Source organism: Mercenaria mercenaria, chromosome 6 (assembly GCF_021730395.1).
Source record: "Mercenaria mercenaria strain notata chromosome 6, MADL_Memer_1, whole genome shotgun sequence".
Taxonomy (NCBI): Eukaryota; Metazoa; Mollusca; class Bivalvia; order Venerida; family Veneridae; genus Mercenaria; species Mercenaria mercenaria.
In genome coordinates, this window is record NC_069366.1 from 75,991,612 (window position 1) to 76,016,798 (window position 25,187).

At 33.3% G+C, this 25,187-nt stretch overlaps 2 long non-coding RNA genes across 4 annotated transcripts; one reads left to right on the forward strand and one right to left on the reverse strand.

Moving 5' to 3' along the window:
* Positions 1–2,428: 2,428 nt before the first annotated feature.
* LOC123548485 (uncharacterized) lies at positions 2,429–4,107 on the reverse strand. Its single transcript, XR_006685894.2, has 2 exons — positions 3,583–4,107; positions 2,429–3,024 (listed from the first exon to the last, which is right to left on the reverse strand). It is a non-coding gene; the product is annotated as an uncharacterized LOC123548485 (long non-coding RNA).
* A 3,774-nt stretch (positions 4,108–7,881) lies between these two features.
* On the forward strand, positions 7,882–24,819 carry LOC123548483 (uncharacterized). 3 transcript variants are annotated; one of them, XR_006685893.2, is made up of 6 exons: positions 7,882–7,896; positions 8,150–8,361; positions 8,546–8,616; positions 9,175–12,926; positions 13,183–13,253; positions 14,047–16,778. It is a non-coding gene; the product is annotated as an uncharacterized LOC123548483 (long non-coding RNA). The 3 variants fall into 3 exon arrangements; XR_008371443.1 differs by lacking the exon at positions 7,882–7,896 and adding an exon at positions 24,248–24,819 and having other exon boundaries at positions 7,973–8,361; positions 14,047–18,683; XR_006685892.2 differs by lacking the exon at positions 7,882–7,896 and having other exon boundaries at positions 7,976–8,361; positions 13,104–13,253.
* The last annotated feature ends 368 nt before the right edge of the window (positions 24,820–25,187 follow it).

Sequence of the window (25,187 nt, forward strand, 5' to 3'; positions counted from 1 at the left end):
CCTTGGCTGTCTTGTCTGGCATTTTTAATGATGGTGTAGAACTTTTTGGTATTAAATTTAGTGATGTCAGTATCATCTGTATGGTTAATATCCAAAATGTTTTCTATGTATTCCTCTTTTCGAGACATTAAATTCTTACGCCGCCATCTTTACCTAGCATGCGACAGGAACATGCCGATTTCAATAGAATGCAAAGTGATTCATACTGAAACACGGTAGGGTAGAAGTAAGCACGTTGCTGCCGAGAAAATGCACTAGGAAAGTAAAAAAGATTAGTACTATTCATATTTGGACTACTAGACCAGCGGAGGCTTACATTCTATTTGGTAGTGATCGGCCTCATAGCCTACCACTCTAATTGAAGGTATACAAGTACTAAAACCAATACGTCACACATTGTTGGCTCGCCTACTGCTTGCTTTTATAATAAAATGTATTCACTTATTGTACAACAGGGCAATAATATTGTAGCAAAATCATCTATTGTAAGCCAGTTACTGATTTGTTTAACCAATCCTTCACTACATGCCAATTGTCTTTCTAGAGTTGACAAACAATGGTGTTATGATTTGTTTATGTGTTAAAACTCATAAAACGCATAAAGAACATAAAATTATTAACGTATAATTATTATTAAGTTTTGACATTTTAGTATCGAATAGAAATTTGCGTTAGATAAAGTTGGTTCTCAACTTGTTTGTCAATAACTAACTCCATGGACTGCAATTAAAAGCACAGGTCATTCTCGCAATATTTAATAAATAGTTTTAAGTTTTATCTAGTAGCAGGTTTAGTCAAAATGAGAGGAGAAAATAGAACACACCTTCTGTTAATTAAATACTAAGCATTGAAAACTTACCTTTTAAGAATATTCTAATGCCTACTTCATGTATAGATTTCATTGTACCTTATATTACAAGTTTCTTGCAATTTGTCTCGAGAAAATGTAGCATATATGATGAATTTGTAACTGAATCTCTATATGTACCTCTAAACACAGTAAATTGCGTAATGAAATTGTTTTGTTTTTCTTAAATATACTGACCGCAATTTCTGACGTCCCTTATATTATTCGCGATGTCTTTGATGTATTTCATTTAGCATGAAATTTCTTTCATGTTTAGAAAGAATATGTTGCTATTAACATAATTATTTTAAAATTTCAACAAACTCAACTAATGCATTAATATCATTTTATTCATTTTATGATCTCGCCCGATTTATATACAAGCACGTGCAAAATGCAAGTTTACATGTAACGTTACAACTGAAATTCTAAAAACGTATGGAGAAAAAGCACAGTACACATGTAAATGTATTTTAAAACAAATGTATTTTAAATTCATAAAACTATTCTTAATAAATATGAAAGACAAAGTAACATCTTAAGAAGAAGATAAACGGTAAAGTACAATAAAAAATAACAGTCACAGACTGTATAAATACATGATTTAAGATAAGCCCCAGACCAATCTCACAAAAGGAAATGATGGAGAGTATCTTGGTGGACTGCTAATTGCTTAGTTTTGGCATAGTGCACTAATGGTCAAAAGAAACATTCAATAGCTCTACTGCCCCAGAAGACCCGGCACAGTACAGGCAGCATGACACAAAACATAGGCGGTCCACATCTATTATGTTGTATCGCATGGATTTCTTTTTTAAAATTAGCATGTCTAAAGCTAATACGGATAATTAAGCTTTAGCATTTACCACAAAAGTATCACAGAAACATAAGAAACCTATTTCATAAAGAAATAAGAATTCAACATTTTCAGATTTCGCCCGTCTGGTATCATAATCTAGGTATAACATATACTAACCAAAACGTCTAACAGCCCATGAATATTTATGGCCATATATTTCATAAACCGCACAGATAGAAAATATGTTTTTGATTCTATGGTAGAATGTCAACAAAACCGAGAAGTGTAACCACATCATTTCATTTATTTTACCGCCTCTACCCAGTATTAAAACGTCACAAAACACACATACAAGAAGTGCTTTTATAAAACGAGCAAATATCATTTATGGGGGTACAATACTTATGGTCAAATATCAAACCAGATTTGAATAAGCTCAAAACAAATGACAAGATAAATAAGTTTTGTTTCTGTCACGACTTTCACGCCTTATAACAAAATCCACTAATTTCTAAATTTTAGACATTTATGTGTATATGTGTGACGTTTTATTTGTGTGACTTTTAGACATGTGTAGTTCAGTACTAAGAATAAATAAAATGATATGTTAGCATCATTCGATTTTAAAGAAATTTTTGTGTGTAATTAACAACATATTTTCCTAAATGTGTAACAAATTTCAAAAATGTACCTTAAGTAATGTTAAAGGTATTGTTAAATACAATGAGGGGGCATTAGAAGCTTTGTTAAGTGTATTTGTCATTAGTTGATTGTAGGACCAATTTAAGTATGCATTTTTTATTTTGTTAATTTCACATTGCACTTTACTGATCATGCAGAACTTTGCAACAAAACTTCTTTGAAGTCATTTTCCACTCCTTTTATTTCATCTATCTGGTTGATTGCAACATCAAACTCATCGGTTAAATGTAGGTCATTCTCAACCATGTAGATTATGTCGTTAGCACCGTCTTTGTCAAAGTGTTTTTTATATCTAAACTGCCATTTATTTGTAAGAACAACTTTGTTTTTGTATTTCTGTATAACTGACAGAACTACAGCTAGGACAACAAAAATGACCGCCGCAACAGAAGCACGTTTAAATCGTCCCCTGCTGTCAAAACTTTTCCCAAGAATCTGTAGATGTGTTCCTGTTTAGATTTATAGGATCATAGGTGCAGTTGACGGCGAGGTTAACTTTGTTCGTGTCACATGGCGTTCCATTTTTCAAATCAGAGGTATTCCTGCCATGTTCTAAAGCACGTACAAATAGACATAAGTTCACAATGACCACTGCCAGGAACATTGTCGTCTTTGCGTACAATCACGTCTCATTTTGTTTCCCCTTTTAGAATACGTCTTATGAGTGCAATGGTGTCTGGAAGGAAAAGTGGAAATACTGATACTTATACCTTAGTACAGGTTTTATTAGCCAGTTTAGATACATAGTCTTGGGAATTAATAAGCAAGACACATTTCTTCCAAGGACCTTCCGTAAAGAACATGACCCTGTCAAGGCCCGGATCAATTCGCTAGTGAGAATGTAATCAAAATCACACCGCGAAGATCGTCGGTCGCCTTACCATAAAGGACGTAATCATATTTCATTCAAACACGACACAATTTATTTTCCTATTAAACAAAGAAGGCTGTGTTTTAGCATGGGAAAAATCAATGTACACATGTTTAAAAAGGTAGTTGCAACGTATTTGATAAAATTTCCACCTGTAAACGTATGTCTGTAAAACAGAATGCAAAACAGACCTTTACTCCTTTCTATGTTGTGCTTTATCTAGGACAACGGGAAAACCTGTCCACTTGCATGTTGTAATTGCCAAGTGATATCAACAAGTTATTTATGCAATCTTTAAGTGTTACATCCTGTGATAACAAAATGAAAGCGAAAGCAGTATCCTAGATAATATTATGTACTTACCACCTGTTAACTTGTCATTTTCGTCGTAAAACATCTGTGTCACTTTATAAAAGTCAAAACATTTAGCGGAAGTTATAATTGTAAACAGTCAATTCAACCATTACAGTTTATAGTAAAACGCTTGAATGATTTGCCAATATACGTGTAAACATAGTACTCGCTATTCCTTAATTGTTGGCAACAGAAGGATATAAAGAAAAAAAAAACGGACTTTGTTTACAAAAATTCATGGAATGACCTCTTGCATATTTAATCGGCGAGGTGACATGAACTAGAAGGCATGTTTTAAGCGACTGGTTTACTTCCGTAACTTAGGTATCTGCAAAGATATTGCAGTGTATTATCGAGTTTGTTGATATGCATGCATTGAAGATTGCACGCCAACAATTAAAATGCAATAATAGAGACCTATCACTACACTGTATTACATTTGACCGCTCATTATCTATGAAAATAGATAGAGATAAAGCATAAATAAAAAGCATTGTCGCCAGTCATTATATAGAAAATATAAATTTGCATGTAAAATACATTAGAAAAAACAGGGATGAAAAGATACCAACTGAACAGTATCACGTACCGTATGTTAGGGTCGAACATGCCGATTTAGCTTTTAGAAAATTCAAATTAGTACGACCAAGATTTAGTATGACCCTAGTTGGGAATAAGCCTAAAGCTATTTTATTTAGTACGGCCCTGGGTCGGTTATATTTTGATAAGCTTTAAGACAATTCCGAATGATACAGCAGCCATCTTTAGAACGACCCTGGGTCAGATATTTTCCAATTAGAATATATGACCCTGTGTCAGACATATTTCTGGGTCGCACTAAATATGAAATAGCTTATAGGTAATTCCCAACCAGGTTCATAATAAATTGAATATGTCCGACCTTGGGTCGAACTAAATCGAACTGCATGATTTCGACCCTAACCATACGTCATCGTATTGAATTATTTCCTTTAGGGTTATATCAAGTGCACATGTATAGAGGATACGCGTGTCAAATGTTTTTATTTATACCATTCTGCGCAGGTTTTTAAAATAGCATGGTTTAACGTGAAAGAAACTATTGTTTTCTATATGCTTCAGTACTGATCAGAAAATGGGTACACACAAAAAACTAGTGTAATTCACATAAAGCAATTTTTTTAAAATACAGAAATGTTTACAGTAATATCAAATGTAAGCTACTATTACTTTATTTAACATTGTTCTGTACAATACGGAGATATATTTGGACTCGTACCCAGCTGAGAAAACCATATTGGACGAGCCGCTAGACGAGTCCAATATGGTTTTCCCAGCTGGGTACGAGTCCAAATATATATCGTATTGTACAGTGCAATGATAAATAACCCTTTTATTTTATATCTATTTTATTTTAGTTTAAATTAAAAAATGATTTACTGAATATTGTATTTCTGCCATTTCTGATTTCAAGACACATAATTTAACTTTGTACAAAGAGCGCCTACTTCACCCGATTTATATTCGGAACATTTTCACGCGTTTCGGGCTTTATCGTATGTTTAACCGTCCAAATACGGAAAAAATACAGTTTTTTTGTACGCACGTGCGTCCAGTAAGGTAATATATTGTACGGTCACGTGTTGCAAAATGAACGTTCACGATTGGATAGATAAAATAGATATAGAATAAAGTGTCCTTATTTGTAGTTCAAATAAATACTGAGTCATAAGCAACCAGTTTTACGTTAAGAATAGTTTGCGTAATTTATCTACCTTTTTCCAGTCTGATAGTAGCCCATTAGACAGATATCTGACAATCATTGTTGAATTATTGCGTGTGAGAAGTAATTACAATGTTTGGAGGTTAAACTGGTAAATAGCTCGATTACAGTTCTCCTACTTCTCATAAACAGACTCAATGACTCAGCCAAACCAAGTCTGTTATTATTGTGCTTGGTTGCATTTGCTTCCAAAGGATTTTCATAAAGACTTTATTTTCTATCACAACAGCAATCTAATAGTCTCCCCATATAGTATTGGATTCAGGGTTGCTATATATTTTTCTGGTCCTTTCGAGTCCATTCAATATTTATGTAATAGATTTCCGCTTTAGTCAGTGCTAGGGGGCATAAGGGTGCACTTTCCATTACCTCTCATGAACAGACATAATCGAAACGAGTCTGCTATTATTTGAAGGAATAAGGCATAAGGAAACCCCTTAAAAGACCATGGTTGAATTGTCACTTGTGTTATCATTACTACATTATTTACAGTTTCAAGCAATATGGTTTGGTAGGGTCTGATAATTGAATGACAAAATCGATATCGTATAGGAAGCTGACCAAACAAATGACATTTAAATTTTTCTGTATTTTAACTTAGATACATTTTATTTCATAATTAATGCTTTGCTTATAACAGGAGAATGTCTATTTGTAATTTAGTAACGTCAGACATCCAGTGTCATAAACGATGGAAATGCAAATTTAAGTATAAAAGGATAAATCAAGAGTTACCAATCCTTAGGCTAGATTATTTTAAAACGAAACTTAACAGGTAAATAAGTTAGAGCGTAAAATGGAGTTAAAGTGTGGATTTTCAGGGTAACAAACAACCCCCTACCGCACATTACCCCTTGTGGATACCAGAAATGTCTGTACTTCCAAGTACTAGTAATCATCTTAAAGAAAAAAAAAAAAAAAAAAAAAAAAAAAACAAGATAAGAAAAATACAGAATGTTGGTTTTGTGCAATGAATTGTGGAGAATTGATTCTCACAAAATTAATCAAATTAGATTGTTTTTCCAGACAGCCAGCGGGCATTAACACGAAGACGAATTTATACACCATTTTGACGAAGAATTACAATATCATGAATATGATTACAGTATCTATTGTTGTTGTATTTTGTGTCGTTCCTAAAACATCTATTTATTAACTAATGCATGCATATGATTTATCAGTCGAGATCAATAAGTGACTATCTAGCGTTTCTGAGCCCTCAACTGTAACAACACAATGATGAAAACGGAAGGCCGTGATTGGACTGTGTTGCTGTATTTCCCTGTCATTCGGAATCCTGCCAACCCGTAAAACGGTTATAAGTATAAACGAAACAAAAGCAAAAACGGTGGGAGTCGTATGTTTTTACTAATGACCTGAATACACACAAAGGGCCCTATTGTCGTGCGCTCGAGATAAGATGTCGTGCGCACGAGATAAGATGTTGAGCGCTCGAGATCAGATGTCGTGCGCACGAGAAAAGATGTCGAGCGCTCGAGATAAGATGTCGTGTGCACGAGATAAGATGTCGTGCGCATGAGAAAAGATGTCGTGCATTCGAGATAACATGGCGTGCGCACAAAATAATCTAAAAAATGAATGCATGTCCTAAACATACCACCGTATAAAACGAACGTTTAAGAAATTTTTAAATTAGTTTTAGATAGAAGGTGCTGTAGAACATAATTCGTTTTATAATGAAGACTGTAATATGAATTGTCAGAAATTTAAATTGTGTTAATGTTTTTTAAATTAAAGCACAAATATTTTACCTAATCAGTTTTAGTTCACAGAAGAGAGTGCTGGATGATATCTGGAAGAATGAGTTCAATATACATCGTTTAAAAAATTTGATATCAAGAGCAATAGACACATCTACACACATTTTGACTGACATTATATAATCAGTTTTATAAATTATATGTAGTGTGGAATAGTTATATTCTTGGGGATAAAAGAAAATTTTTATTTTTCCGTTACTCCTAAAGTAACTATATCACTCTTCAAACGTTTAAAACCATTGAATTAATAGAGTTCATATTACATTTTTGGATTAAATCCTAGTAATTAACACAAAAGCCAAAAGATGTCTTGGTTTATAGTAAATTTGTTTCAAAAATATTGAGTGTTTAATACATTGCAAAATCAAATAGTATTTCACCTTGGTTTTTGTCTTTAATTTAATTTTAGTCTAGAATAATAATGATAGAAATTTAATTACATTGTACTTCGTTAACTCTTACGATAATTAAATAGTTGTAGAATCAGACCAATTTAAAAGAAATGTACATATTTGCAATTCTATAATTTACTTCAAGCATATGTAATCGTATCAATTTACAAAAATATTTGTTCGCTGCGCAATTTTTGTACGTGCTTTAATTGTGAAGACAAAAAGTAATTCCTGCTTAGTGTATAAAGTAAAGAAAATTTCGCATAACAATTAAAGGTAGACCTAACTTAAACCCTAGATGTTTACTACCATTATCTTATAACAATTCAAATGAGCTGGGCCTATTACATTCATTTTGGATATGATCCCAGCCATTAAAACGTCAAAGGTGAAAACTGTCAAAATGAACAGAGTGCTCAAATTTCTAAACTTCTAAAACAAAAGCATATTTCCCCATGCATTATTCCTAATTAGCCTTTCGACATTTTATATAAAATGATATTTTAAAACAAGTAGATAATGAACATTATATAGTGCTTGGATTCATATTGACAAGTAAATTTAAAATCATGTTGATCGGAAATGAATGATAATATTTTGGAATTCTATAATTAGATGTATCATTTTACATTTTTTGACAGCTGGCCTTGCTTTTGGGAAAACATTATTTATTGCGCATATATCTGAACGTCTGGATTTCTTCTAGGCATTGATAATGTGTTGGCACTATTTTTGCCTCATAAACATAAGGGTATTTTGACTAGTTTCGGAATCTTATGTGAATAAAACATAACTCTACGCGAGTCTAGAAGAAAGGAGGTTTCCTACATCCAATCGGCTTTAGAATCAACTGGTACGTATATTGCTCAATTAAAATACTTTTAGTGTTAAAAATAATCACCATTGAAATGTGGAACAACGTACAATGTTCACAATTATTACAAGTTTTGTACAAATCACTTTTACCCATTAAAGAAAACGATTTAACATGTCAGATATTATAGTTACTTCTTAGATACACCATAATTTATTTACAGTTGACAATGACTTGGGGAGAATCTATGGGAGGATCGTGGGGTAATGGCGGATTTGGTTCAAGCACAGGAGGGTAAGTCTACTTTGCTCTTTATATTTATTAGATCAGACAACGCGTCTTTGATATGTATGCTGTGTTGAGGGTCGGAGAAACATGTCAGTTTTACTGGTTATTTGTAGGTAATTGCGTTTAACTATCAAACTATCTCATATAAGGAAAATGAATTGAAATTGTGAGAGGCTAGGTATTTTACGTCGGTAATTTAAAAAAATGACGTAACTTATGCAAGCATTTAAGACGTTTTCAAAAAAAGTTAGACAGGTGTTCAACCTTGATTATTTTGTTTTTGTATCAATTATTTTGCTAGAACTTCAGAATAAACAAACAAACACAATATATTTGGAACTATCATAACTATTTGCTAAAAACTTACAACCAAGTAAGTGCACACTTAATAAATGCTAAAGAAAATAATTAGTGATATACAGAAATGTTATAATACAACACGATTTTATTAAGCCCGTATGCAATGAAAAGACTGCAATCTGTCAAAAATGTCGATGGTATTGATAACGAACACAACACTAAATTAAAAAAAAATATCTTATGAACTCAAGATTCACATTGCAGCCATTCTGGACACAGACATCCGAACGGCCAACATTTGCATTCGTGTAGTGCACATCATATGGTATTTGGAGGTCATGGGGTTTTTGGAACACACTACGAAGAACATTGCCCAGGCTGTCGGCGGGAAAGATCTCTTCACTCGTGGGGCAGTTCCCACAAAGGAAATGCAGCTCTAAGTCTTTTTTCTTTGTTTTATGGAGGTAAAATTGCCAGGAAAAGTTTGTGGGATTAACAGTGGACAAAAGACACCTTTGAAATGATTTTTTCAGACTTTTCCACTGCATTAGAGAGAACATGCAAACTTGAAATGAGCTTGACTAAAACTGAAAAATGTTAATCAGAACTTGTGAAAAAACAACATTTAAAAAATATTATTTGTTTGATGCCGTTAATTCATAAAGGAAACAGAATGCGAACGATTCTAATTTTAGTTGCTTATGACGTAGAAGGCGTGTTGTGTGTTTCTATTTTCTTTACCGTCCATGAAAATGCTGTAAGAAGCGGAGTCTATTGAAATTTTACTTGGTTGCGTCCGCTATTTCCAAAAGACATTCAACTATAAGATGATTTCAGAATACCTAAGTGTTGTGTGACAACCGCAAGTAATCACATCGAACCGTTATTACTTCTGGTCCTTTTTTGATTATAATATAGTGTATTAAATGTTGTATAATAGAGTTCAACCTATTTTGGAGGAGCGTAATGTGATCGATGTATTACTTAAAAAATACCTCTCATGGACGGACTTAAGTAATCAACTTTCTATAAATTAGCTTGATTGCGCTCTTTTTTGCTTCCAGTTGATTGTTTATGAATTTATTTTACTTACGGCTTATGTTTAACGTTCAAAGCAATCTTTTAGTCTGAAAGTATATTTTATGATCTGTTGTAAAGTAATTAGAAAACGTTGGAAGGACTAAAAGTTGTATTCTAACATGGCTTGATTTGATTTCCAGTTAAACAAAGAAGGAAACCAAGCTCTGTATATCCTGCGATAAACAACGGTAGACGCGCGGACCGGTAAGAGAGCATTACGACGCCAATTATGACGTCAAATTACCGCATGACGTCCGATACATTACATTACTAAATGAAATCCAGCATAATATTTATCAAATTATGTCAATGAGCATGTTAGAATGAAAACAATCAAGGCCTTCTTGTGATTTATCGTCTAATTTACCACGGTTCAACGTTCAGATGCTTCAGTATTTAACCACTCGGGCTAACGCCCTCTTGGTTCAATTCCTACGCATCTGAACTCTGAACCGTAGTAAATTAGACGATAAACCGATCGGAGTCCTTGATTATTTGTTAGCTAGATATAATTATGTACGATGCATATTGAATTGCTCGAGACATCATTATTGTCATTACTTAATGTAACAAGTCAGCATGTTTCAAAAACAGGATTCAAATATATACATGTATTCAATAATATGTTGAAAGTGCTTTTTCGAGTATTCGACTTTAATTTGGCGAGGTTTAGCCCTGGACCTGTGTCTGGTAACACTATTCATATCCTTTGTAAATAATTATTCAAGAAGTCATTGTGATATTCATTTGACATAGATATTGTTATATTGAAGATTAATAGATATATGTATACATCGTTACTGTTTTCGCTGTTGTTTTTATTTTACGCCCGAAGAGTATCATGTTATGACGCCGGTGTCCGTCTGTTTGTCCGTCCGTCCGTTAGCAATTTCATATCTACTCTGTAAATCTAAAAACCCCTTTAAGGATTTAGAAGAAACTTGACACAAATGTTCATCACATCAAGACGACGTGCAGAGCGCATGTTTCGGATGACTCTAAGGTCAAGGTCACACTTAGGGGTCACAGGTCATACCTCCGGGCGTATATTGCTCCGCATTGCAGTGTTCTTGTTACCTTCGCTATTATCGTAACTATAATTGTCATTGTAAACTTGCTTTCCTCAGTTTCCTTTCATCTGTTTTGTCAACACTATTCATGTTCGTGATGCAACACATTAATAACTTCCAAATACTCCATTACATGTTGATATTGTTGATTTGAAAATAAAGTATTTTAATCTCGTCAAATAAAGTGTAATGCGCAACATAATTCCGTATTTTTCAGTGTGTACTTTGCTAATGTTTTTACATATTTAAACAACACGAATTCCTATTTTTGTGTAGATATTATTTAATAGGAGAGAAGATATTTTCACCTCTATCATATATTAAGTAGAAATTTCAACAACAATAAAAATTATACGTTTGGCTTCCTTGATTTTAAAATGTATTCCTTCTTTAAAGTTTCTAGTGGAAAATCATTATTTCTCCCTCAGGATTTAATTCTGAACTTAAAATTCTTACTGTGAAATATCTACAACTTCTACATTACATATTATTTTTACAAAGGCTTGTGCAACAATAATGCATGATAAAAACCCTGCATCCGTTCTACCTCAGCAAAACTGAAGATTTAAAATACCTACGTTGTTGCGTTTGGTATGCTTATTGCTTTGGTATCAAAGGAGTATCGGAAGCAATAGTGTAGTATCATTCATGCATAAACATATTACATCAGGTTCAACAACTTAATAATGCATTTGGAAATGCATTTCCTTTGGAGATTGCCGTTTAATTGATCACTATTAACATGTAGCCTGCTGGCGCCAAGTGACTCTGCCTTTGCGACCAGTGCAGGCTCATCTGCAGACCGAGATGAGCTTGCACATCGGTACAGGCTTTTCTTGGTCTTCACTGTTCGTTGTTCAGTCAGAAATTTTCGGTGAACACCCCTTTGAATTTATCGCTTTAACGGTCACTAGGTTTACTGGTAAAATATGTACCATTCTTTAATAGTGGTTTCGCCATTCGTGCATCAACTCAGTGTTTTATTTTTTTATATTTCTGATCCTTTTGAATTATTGAGTCCATTTAATAATACTTTTACCACAAAGAACAAAACAATGAGTGCTCTTTCTAAAGAGCTGTTTTCCTGGTATCTTGTTTCAGTGTTGTAATCATTTCGGACTCTTTGGGCCTTCATCTGATTATTATGTCTTTATAAAAGATTTCCGCTTATGCCCATGCTAGAAGACATGGAAGGTGCTGCACAGTTCATTACCTGTCATGAAGAGAGCCAATAGCCGTTATGTCTTTCTCAAGAAGATCCATTTACTCATTTCAATCCAATGCAAGAAAGGTGACTATGCATTTAGAATTTTATGGGTAAAATTCCAAGTTAGGGTTTGTTTGGAATGTTTCTTTTAAATTTCTCAAAACCACAGACGTTATCAAAGTTTGAGAAATAACATGCAAATCAGTAAACTTGTTTAATTTAGACATAAATAGAATTGTCCGTGCATATAATTTTATTGACTATTAAGTACATTTTATATAGCTATAAAGTACTGAATTTTCATGGGTCAGAATATCTTGTAACATTAAAGGAATCGATATTCTGTCGAGGTATTGGATTTCAGAATGATCTTTTAGATTGTATTTTGTATTCTGATTAAAACAAAGAAATAATTTCTTTTTTTTTCAATAGATTTTCAATCGCCGTTTTATCTTCATACTTTTAGAATTAAAAACAAAGACCGAATTAGTGTCATTTCAAAGTTGTATGTGTTACTTTTTATATTTTATTACGCATAAGCTTTGTTTAGGTTTTTGGTAAAACAGATTTTTTTTGCATTAAAAGAGTGGTGCCTATATAGTTAAGACCGAATTACATGTCTATTTATTCATTCCATTGGCATGTAAAATATATAACAGGTAAAATTTCTTTCTATAGAATTAAGAACTATTTTTAAGGAAAATATTTTTAATTTCATATTTGAATAAATTGATAAATACGTTTCTCAGTATTTTGCTATATAATAAGTTTATATTTATATCGTTTTCAGAAAAATAATAAACTAAAATAATATTGAATAAAATGTTTCTTTTAAGTTGAAATCATTTGATAATTGAAATAATTTGATCTACAACAATTTCCGATAAGCAAGTGGATATTGACATTCATTTCTAGATAATATCAATGGGTTGGGGAGAAGACAGTTTTAAAGGAGGACGGTTCGGTAACGGCGGTTGGGAGAGAAGGTACGATGATCATAATTTATTTGACACAATGCTGATGTTTATAGAATGACATTATAATAAATAAATAAATAAATAAATAAAAATAAAAATAATAATAATTATTTTAATTATTATACTATTAATTATGTTATCAAAAAGAAGACGATGATGATTATGATGATAATGTTTATGATGATGATGATGGTGATTAGAAATGATGTTCAATGAACTGAATGCGGAGTTATATTCTAACTTCATTGTTTTAAACAGCTGATTAGTCATAAAGTATGCATTGTTCACTTAAAAGAAACAAAAATGTCCCACAAATTGGGATATCCCTATTTTATTTATTTTTCTTAAAACTTTAACTATCCCCTATTAATACGAAAATATTTGAAAAGCTGAGTATTTCGTTTAATTTCAATAAAATTTCTCCATCTATCTTGCGACCAAGATAGGCGAAGTGAGGTCTTAATAAGTTTACAAACTGTATTTTAATAAATTTTGGCTAAATTGTAACTGTCACTAGAAGAAATTGACAAATATAATACATTTGATCTTATATTCGTATCATTCCCAAGGAAAAGTAAGTAAATCAAAATATCACTTATACTAAAATAATTCTTGGTTAGTCAACCAGGACCGGACTTTTATAAAATAATCTCATATGTATTTAGCACTCAGTCAACAGAAATAGATGTAAATGTTAATCAAATCGACCATTTGACCCAAATTCAACAAACCACCTTTAAATGTGTGTCATAAAACAATACATTGTAAATAATTTCAACGAACTTCCATTTTTAATCGACAGCCACAGCAACGAGGATCCCATTGGGCAACATTTAAATACATGTGTTGCCTGTAATACTGGGTTCGGACATACAGGACTGTTTGAGAAGAACTATGATGACAACTGTCCAGGTTGCCGTTACGACAGGAGTTACAGGCGCCAAGACAGCACAAGTTCGACTACTTCCGATGTCGTCGCTGTTGGATCTCTTTTTAGTAAGTCGGACAAACCATCAGGCAAAACCGCGAAATCATTCTTTTCGTCAACAAGGCCAACCAAACTGGCACAGAAAAGTCTTTGGGATTAAAATAAACAATAACTGAGAAAAAGGATTGTTGTTCTTAATACAGCATATACAATAATATATTCATAGTCCAACTTGGACAACGTTTGGTCTTCAAGTGATAGACAATCTAATACAGTGAACATTTTTAATATTTAAAAAATACTATTGATACATCCTAGATATATTAGCTTTTGGTAGAGAATTGTTTTAAGGTTCATACAAAATTTCTATTAGAACTAACTGGAAGAAAGGTCAATGAAATATTTATGTGCATCTCTTACTACGTACATAGTTCCGAGTTAAGACTATTTGAACAAAAATACACCGTACTATAACATATATAATTCTAATTTTCTGTACAAAATAAATACTGAAATTTGTACATAGTTGTTTCATTTGTCATTATATGACAGTGAAACAAATTTTAGTTAATAGGGTAGTCTTAAAAGTCTTGTAAAAAGTATACTCAGAAGGGTTTTGAACATTATTTTATTTAACACACATGTGCTTTGTGTTTTATCTTGTCTACCGCACAATTGTTGCTTTATCATGCACATGTATTATGCACATGTAACAAGTACATATTTCAGCAGTACCAGGAATAGCTCCCCTACTTTAAAGATCTGTTTGTATCACCGATCCGGGTTCTTGGGGGTAATTTTATATTTGTCTTTATGTTAAAAACAAATCGTGAAAAATTGCTGTATGGATTTTCTTTGGAAATAACTGTTTTGTTTTCTTTGAAAATTCTGAATTTAATCGGCATAAAATGTGATAGCGACATTCTATCTGATCTATTGTTATAAGATAATATACGAACTCAATGACGGCTTCCATGGCTGAATGGATAAGCTTTCGACTTCTTGATCTACTTGTCCCCTGACGCGTTCATATGCTTAAAATATTCAACTAGTTTGCACCTGGTATATAGTTTTACTCCGATTCCAGGCACGCGCCCAAAATTATGTTCGGAGGTGATTTTGTATTCTTCTCGCACCCTTAAATTTATGATACAATACTAGGGACTTTTAAATGTTTTTACATGTATTATGAAAAAATATTTACATAATGTTTTGCAAATATCCGCTTTCAGGTATGGTTTTTGAGACTTTATCAAGAGTGTTATATTTTTATTGTATATTAAAAACTTACTTCGCATTCATTCTTTAATGACAATATACTTCCGACAGATTTCTCAAAATTTAGATGCCAATTGTCATAACGAGTTGACTCTTCCAATGAAACACTCAAACAATATTTTTGTTTTATGTACAATCATTACTAGTACTTCTACCATGTGGTGATTATGATACTGTCGAGCATTATCAACAGCTAGCTATGGAAGAAAGGCATGCGTCTGTCATAAGACAAGGTTGCCTTATATACTCATCAGTTAGATACGTTAAGGAAAATAAATTCGTTACTATTATTAAGTTAAGAGGGTGTGTTCACGGTTGAAATTAGGTAATCTGGCTTGGTGGTTATAATCAGTGAACAGCAAGTCTCCCGTGCTTCCTCAGTGCCAATGGTCAATTTGGGAAGCGTAGCCTTCCCAAAGTCGCCAAACTCCCTATACCGACATTGGTGAAATTGTAGTTACAAATGCCGTTACTACCTTTCTCCATACATCCGCTATAAAAGTAGTTCAGTACTTCTATGAAATTCAAGGGTGTCAGAGTAAACAGATCGATACCGTTTATTTAGCATATGCAATAAATGTGAACACTTATGATTTGTAAATGAAAAATATGGCGGGGATTAGAAGTTCTTGTAAAGAACTTTGTCTACGCGTTGTACTACTTTACGACGTAAATATTTATCACGTGACCAAGAGCAAGAACACATGGTTCCGGTTCAGCGCTACCTTTCTCCATACACGCGCCGTAAAAGTAGTTCAATACTTACAAGGAATTGAAAGATATGAATGTAAACAGATCAATGCAAGTTATTATGGATATGCAATAAATGTGAACGCTAATTAATTGATAAATAAAAAAAGTGGTTTTGATCGGATACACTTGTAAATATTTGTCAGGCGAATGACACACGGAAAAGTATATTTAATCCGCTACAAATATAATTCGAAAATGATACAGATTTTTTATGAAGTATTTGCAAAAAATAGTCTCTCATAATTAAAAATGCCACTAGGGCCCTTTTCTTTATATATTACTGATATGATGCTAGTCTTGCCAACCCTCTTGTGGTATTTTGTTGATATGCTGCTTGTCTGGCCGATTTATTTTCAAGTGCGCACACAATGCTATTAAGTGAATCAGTTGGATTTCTTGACATGTACAAAATATTTGGCCTTCAACATACTGAATTTTTAATCTCACTTTGTTTTTTCTAAGATTTTTAAAAATTTGTTACACAGTTTTGTAAGATTTTTAAAAATTTGTTACACAGGTATAAAAGATTTTTAAGAAATTGTTACGCAGTTTAGAAAATAAATATGTTTAACATTTTCTCTGTTTGTTCCATTGATTGTATGCATTAACATCTCACTTTGGAAGATCCTGCCATGATTGTCTGTCAACCCTGCTTTCAGTCAAGTCCGTTTGATCTTCTTAGAACGTTGCCAAAGACACAGACAACCCCTATTGATTTTGGTGCCGGGGTCATAGCGACCTTTAAGCCATCGTCTGCTTTTATTGATGATGAGGCTTCATACATACAAACATTGGTTCCCTATTAGATCTAAAGTCAAGTCAAAGATTATGATTTGAGTAATCTTTACTGACTTTGGTCTGAATGTGAGTTTTTTTTCGGGGGGAGGGGGGGGGGGGGGGGTCAATGAGTTCAAAAACGCTGGAAACTTTTAGTGAAATATTGCAAAATGATGGAATATTTGCTTGCCTGGTTTCTCCATTAAATGCATACCGGTTCAGCTACGCTTCCCTACAGTCCTCTTAGGGCTTTGATTTATACTGCGACTAGGTACACTGTTTCCTTCTTTGCGTTTCCACCGAATTATAAGTGTTTATATCTAAACTACCATTTTGTTTTTGTAGAAGTGTTGAAGAAGCATCCTACCAAAGGCAAAAATGTACACTTTTGCCTTGTACAAACGAAATGCGTACATGACTCACTTAATAAACGTATAATCACGGGAAAAAACTTTAGTACTAAGTCACTGGAAGCTGTTCATGAAAGCATGTTAATACGCTATATCCGAACAAATGATCAGTATTACTCTGACTTCCGCTTCAAAAGCATTCAACTGTTTGAATAAATTTTGAAAATACCTGGAAAACCCTATCAACGAATACGATTCTGAAGGAATTGGCAAAACGAGAATTTTTTATCGCTTTAGTACTATCGACCATTCATTCGCTGAGGGATTTACCCAGCACCTACTAGTAAACACAGCATTTTTTGTTTTCTTTTGACATCCTCCGCCATTTAAATAATAACCTTCGAATGCTCGGCGAGTATCACGCAAGGCGAACGTACTGAAGTGACGTCAGGATGACAACTATACAAAGAATATTCAAAATAACATTGAAAATATCACAATAACAGTCGTCACATTTAAAACATAAAATAATAGCCCTAAAATTTTGCATTCATAATCTAATGGTTTTACGCGTAAAATGAAAAGACTAAAAAGCTAAGTCACATGTTTTAAGGTTACGCTGACACATATTGATTAGTTATTACATATTTCAGTATCTATTTCATTCAAGGAACAAGAAGATTATACAAATAAGAAAGAAATTCTGTGAACTTGATATAGGCACAGCTGCTCGGGGTGACCCCTTGCAATGTAACTGGGAAATATAATCTCCACTAAGTCGCTACTGTGCAAAATAATATCATGCACTGAATGTAAACAACGAGCTGGAATCAAAATAGGTCAAGGATAATGGTTTTCCGTGAAATTATCTACGTTGTTGTGACAGCATGTACTTTCATATTCAATGAGCTGTTGCTGAAAATAGATTTTTTGCGCACATTGAATATCTAACTGGGGCATTTGAAATAGCACATAACTACAAACTTCCACTCTTTCATTTCACAAAGAGGATTAACACATGAATCTTAAACAATATTTGATCTTAAAATGGCTTGAAATGATATATTCTACTTACAAAAAAGAAAAGAAAACAAAACAAATACAACAAAACGCTATGTTATATACAGTCATTATCGGTATACCTAGCAATAACAATTTAACAAGGATTTCGCTACCTGAATCAATTCAGTCCATAGGTAATCGCACTAGGTTTAAGAAAGAAGAAACATTTCTTAAATGCTTATGATAGTTGATTGATTGTTTGTCATCTGGTTTGTGTGATAATGTATATGTGATATGTTGATGCAATTCAAATCCATCTGTGATATTTTTGTTGACCAAATCTATATTATGGTATGTTATTATCCACATGTTTTTAAAAACTGTAATGGATTTAAATAAAGAATCTATCTATCTGTGTGATATTTGCAGGGCTTTTTGGTAGACTGGTAGAGAAATATCAGAAACATATTAGTTTTGAAAGCTTTTATGACATATTTTATAATCTGATGTAATATAAATTTAGGAAAGTGTTTTAGTTTCTTTGATTATAGTTCTGATCACTTTTTCTTTTTATTTTCTTTAGTACGTAGTCAGAATTAAGTTGGGCTAACCTGGTACTAAATGTCATTTTGTTTTTGGAAATCTGATTATATTAAAATTTCTTCTCTAAATATACTGATAAAGTACTTTTGATTTTCACTGTTGGTTGTTTTTAGTATAGATAAGTAATTTTATTTTTCCGTGATTGTGTTCTGTGATGTTTAAATTACAAGCCTTATTTATCTTTTTTTTTAATATATATATTTAATCATTGAAAATGTTTGTATTGTATATATTACTATAAAATGAACATGTTTGCCAAATAGAATTATACTGTAGCCGTCAGCTAGTGAAAAGTATGATTCCTATTTGTTTGGTACCATACGTAAAGCGGGTGTTCCAAGCTAGAGCTTGTTGCATGCGTCAAACACGCTCATTACTGTAATTTCACACACAATAGACATTGACATAACATAATATGATCCCTAGATTTAGGTTTATACCTTATCTAATATCTGAAACGCATTTAAGACAGGTTACCACCAAGTCAGAATATGCAGAGACTTTGTGAGGTTAACATTCTGCACGAGAATGTCAGTACAAAATAAATGTTCTAAAACTACTCTTATTAGCATAAAAAAGCAACAAACAAAAAGAGCTAGATTGGAAATTGCCACAACTTTATTTAATGATATTATGGCACATAGCTTATATAAATTCATAGAAATGAATATGAACAGAAGAAAAATAACAAGTGAAATTGCATAGCAATTTTACAGGCAACGCAAAAAGCAAAAGCCCATGTTAAAACATGGCAAACTTCAAAGAATTCTCTATTTACAGCTGATGGAATTGTTCCTCACTCTCCCATGAAATAATAGGAACTACAAATAAAAGTCTGGCTGCGATTCAAATCGCAGTTTTAACTGTAACATTTAGATGTCAGTAAAGTGATATTTTGCATGCCTGAACGAGTATCGGACATTAAGATAGGGTTGCATTGCGACAAGAGTGTCAACGCAAAACTATAGTAGTATGTCCAAACAAAAAATTGCACTAGGTATGTTATTAAAGGAGTTGTAAGCGCTACCAGGTATAGCAGGGTGTCTTAGATTTAACACCATACCCATATGTTAGAGGTATGCTGCAAAGGTTGTTTTAATCTTTCTATTATATTAACCGCTAAAGTAAGAAACAGCTTGTCATTACGATGATATTGGTAAATGGCCGACCATTTCTGGTCAAGGCCCCCTCTAACAAATGTTCGGAAGGTACAATGCAGAATTGATTGCCTAGTAAGGATCGCTTCAGGAGGCGATAGTTTAAATACCATCTAAGCTAAAGGCTGTTTGTTTTAGAAAATGGACTGATGATAACAACATAGCTAGGCACACGGGGAAGAGGAGAGGGGTTCAAGTTAAATTTACAAGACCCACTACATTTGTTCGAGGCATGCAGCGAAGCTGATCCACACAAAGTTATAAAGAAATGTACGGCCACATATCATCTCAATTCTTAAACAGCATTACATCAACTTGGCCGGGAGTTGGAAACCCTGGTAAACTAATTCACAGTCAGTGCAAAGATATATGTAGATGACCAACCATAGTGTTGGCCCCTTCTAACAGGTTGACGCTTGTTTAACTATGTAACACCAATTTAAGACTTGGTCATTCGACGGCGAATATGTTTAGCAGATCCTCGTGACCAAGTTAGTATTCTTATTTGTTTGATACAGCCGTTGTACTGTAATGCCAGGAAAGAATTTATCAAAACAGATGTGGATCAATTTTTAAAATTAGGTAAGCTCACCTTCGAACGGACAGTTAAGACTTTGAATAGTAATAGCGTTATTCACATCAAGTTCTACACCAGAGAGGTTCATTTCTTTACGTAAGTCGCGGCAGATTTATTTGTTATTCGTGCACCAACACCCTAAAAACTGTTATTGAGAAAAGCAATGAACGCACAAAAACATAAACACTCATCATATAAAAATGTGAAGGTGATGCCGTACTTCAAATCTAGAACTTTTACACTTTTCACCACTTTTTTCAAAAGTTACGCAGGCATATATTATATAACAAATGTTCGTCTCACTTATTTCATTTAACCAAAGAAATAGTAACTGCGGCAGTTTTTATGTAAATGTTTATGTACATGCTGGTGGATGCCGTCTGGAAACGACTGGCCCATGACGAATTCCATGCCAGTAGGCATTGTCACACCCTATACAGCTCCCTTTGGATATAGCTGCCCGGGGATCTGTATTCGTAACACGTTTTCGTAAATAGCTCCTTGGGACAGAGGAGCTATATACGAACGCAAGCATGTACAAACCCGAATATGACTCCCTATACATGAAAATATTTAAATTCTATAACAATACTGTTCGAGTAATACAAATCATGATTATTTTGTCATTTGAATTAATACGATTTCCCACTTCACTTGGGAGACAGGTGGGTATTTATAAATTTGATTTCTCGAGCCATTCGTACGTATGAGCTAGAGAGTGATAGTGCGTAGGTACATAGTTCCAAAAACGGATACAATTAGACAAATAATCACCAACCTGTACAAAACAATAATGATTAGCAATTGAAGTTAGGAACATGGGTTTCAAGTTTTGTAACTGGTCTAGCAGTTATGACCCTCGAGTCCAAATACAAACTTTATCATACTGTGACAGGCACTAATTTTCTGTACTATGTGACAGAATTATCAAATTTGGAACAAACGTTAATTAGATGTAATTTTAGCTTTTTTTTGTCGGACCTGACGAAACAAGAGAGTTGCCCCAAAATCCCAAAATTGTCCAGAAATGTTGACTGGCAAATATAGTTTAGTACTAGCATTGTTAAGTACTAGTTATGACCCTTGCATTAGAATTAAGAAATCATGTGTGAACTATTTTGACACTATCTGGTCTTTAAAAACGCGACAATAAGCCACGTGGTCCATGTTGCATAAAAACACCGAGGAGCTATATAGGGAACAAAGCTACAGTATATACGGACAATATAACTCCACAGGAGGAGCTATACCCGAAGGGATCTATATAGGGTGTGACAAGGCATGGTTAGGACTCCGTAAATGTATCAGGCAGAAATACGTTACATTGCTTACATATATAAGTCCTATGGAGAAGGTTGGGAGTGAAATTTTCTACCGATGTTGTTCAGCAAACTGTTTCGAGGACATGGCATATATATGTACAGACTTCTCGTATCTTTTGCCACCAAGCATGTAGATTAATAAAATTACAAATTAAACCGGAATGCAACTGATACTGTATATCAATGAACAAGTCATCACTGTAGAGATGAAAAACTAGTGCGCATTTGTCACCAAAAATAGCATGATTTATTTCTATAACAGAACATAAAAATCCCACTTCGGCAGAAAAGCGCCCGTTCCTAGTGGGGGAGGTCGTGGGTTCGTTCAGCGTCATACCAAAGACGTAAAAATGGTACTAGTAGCTTCCTCGCTTGGTGCGCAGCATTAAGAGGATAGTACTGGGACTGGTCAGCCTGGTGTCAGTATAATGTGACTGGGTGGATAATCACACACACACACACACACACACACACACCCACCCACACACACACGCTGAACAATTGTTGAAAGAACGTTAAACCCGAACACACACACACACACACACACACACACACACACACACACACACACACAGAACGTTAAACCCGAACACACACACACACACACACACACACACACACACACACACACACACACACAGAACATAAAATGCATTTAAACATTTTAGCCATTCAGTATAGTTACATTAGGAACAGACGACTAAATAATAACCAGTCATTCCCTCAATAGTTAAAAGAATTAATTGATGATTGTAACTAAAATCCCCATCTTTTTAGCAAAAAGATAGGTGTGTACACGCAAGAATACAATTTTTGCAATTTTTAAATTGATATATTATTAATATTAATTATTAAGCAGGTGTCATTTTTCAAAGCCGCTGGAAATTAAAACGTTTTTGTTCTTTTGTGTTTGTACCTTATTGTCTATATATTGCCAAAGTATAGCGATCACGTGATAACCATTCAATGATCATACCATTATTTTTGTATTTCACAATATTATTTGTAATGTAGCTGTTTATAATTTTGATCCCTTGTAAAGGTTCTTTGTATGTTTTCAAACAAAAAGTGTATGATATTCAAATAACTGTAAGTAAAGTTTTAATTGCTTTGGTAATTGTTTCAAGAATGAATTACAATGTTCTGTCTTTGTTTACACCATTTAAAGATAATTTAACTCAAGTGTGGATATGCTACCCTATGTGTTAAAGAGATCGGACTTCAGATGATCATAAAAGCTTAAGACTTTTTAAAAGAAAAGCAGTGTATATGAAATATAAATAATAAAAGCAATATAAATAAATCAGAGTACGCTAATTGTGAAGTACAACTTCGCATCACATACTAACACTTTTCTACCTATTCTATCATAGGTATCACTCACAAATACAATTGGTTTCTAAAGATATTCAATATCTTTTACTGAAATATGTTAAGATATCCAATATCTTTTACAGAAATATGTTATCTTTAGATATTCACTTCAAATGTGGAATATCCTCATCAAAAGTATTTAACTTTATGAAGTTTATAAATTAACTGTGTACGCAGTTACATTTATGATAAAATGTCACGAATTTATTATGATTTAACAATCGACTGATACATGTAGATCCATTAATGATTGTTTCCTGATACTCATCAAATATGTATATGTACAGTTATTAAATTAAAAAGTTTTTTGACTGTCAAATTCCTACTATTAAGCCTAAAAAGTAATTTTGATACAATGAAAACATTTTGTCTCTTGAGCCATTGCATATAATGTGATATTCACCAGAAGACAATATTGACCGAGGCGGTGAAGTAATGTAATTTGCCAATAGGTTATCGCGGAGGAAACTTTGCTGCAAATTTATTTACTTACGTTTCGAGTGTAAAAGGACTAGTGTTACTTAACGAACAAAAATCTTTATGCACATAGAGCGAAAAGGTTAAAAGAGAATGGATTTTCAGAATATCGTGTACATGTACTACATTTTCAAGCACCGAACACTAACTGGCCTGAAAGAATTCTGGACTCTATTTCTCAACTAGCTAGCCATTTTCTTTTAGAATGAAATTCTATTTCAACATGATATTCTTGTTATAAATTTTAGTTCTACAGAAGCGTGAAGAAGCCATTAGACGGCAGTACGCTTTATTGCGTTACAGGTGCGGAAAGATTATTGGCCATTAATAAGATTCTTATTTTAATTTTCATCTTAACCAGACATATCATTTTGGTGTCAAAACATACCTTATTTGTGTTTGCAGGTAAGACTTTAGTGAAAAGCAGGAAACGCAACAAGGATAATGCCGTGGGGAAATGGGTTTGGTTCTTCTAGAGCGCATGCGAATGGAACGCATACGTCATCCTGTTACGTAGGCAAGTCTGGGTTTGGAAGCACAGTCAAATACAGCAAGAACTGTCCCGGATGTGAGCGGCAGAAAGCCATGATGTCACCTGGACAATACAATAAACCATATACAGTGCTAAAGATCGTGAAAATATTCAAATAGTTAGAATTGAACATAAACCTTGTGGAATGAAAATGGCATACGGACGAATGTAATCTTATCTCAATATTTATATACAGTACTTATAAAAAAAACGGTAAAATGGTTTTATCATTGACGTGCATTCATTGATGTTGGAATATAACATAATGGGATGAACACGGATTATTGTGTTTCAGCTATATATATGCCAATTTGTTACTGTCTGTCTATAATGCAATAATAATTCATGCGCTTTAATGCAGTCTATATTCGAATCATGTATTAAACTGGAATGCATCTGTTGACAAACATTAAAAGCAAAATAAATCATACGAATGTCAACATTATTTTGCAAGTGTTTCGTTTTTTTTTGTGTCCACATAAAAGTTTGGTGTTTATATTTCATGTTACCTGTCTTGCTCGGCATTTGAAACGTAAATAATTTACTCAGTTTTCATTACAGACGTATTAAGAAAATAGGTAATAAGTTTTGCTGTTCGACTTCCGTGTTTTCTAATCCAATCCTGTTCTGATTGAAATTCAGCAGCGAATAACCTTTAAATCCTGACCAATTTAGGTGACGACAACAATATCTTAATATTAATTCGTGTGAGAACGTTATTTGCATGAAATGAAAATTCGTAACTTTCGTTCTTTGGATTTGACACCTTTGCTTTGCCGCTTCAATCTTGGTCAGCAATGGAACAACATAAAA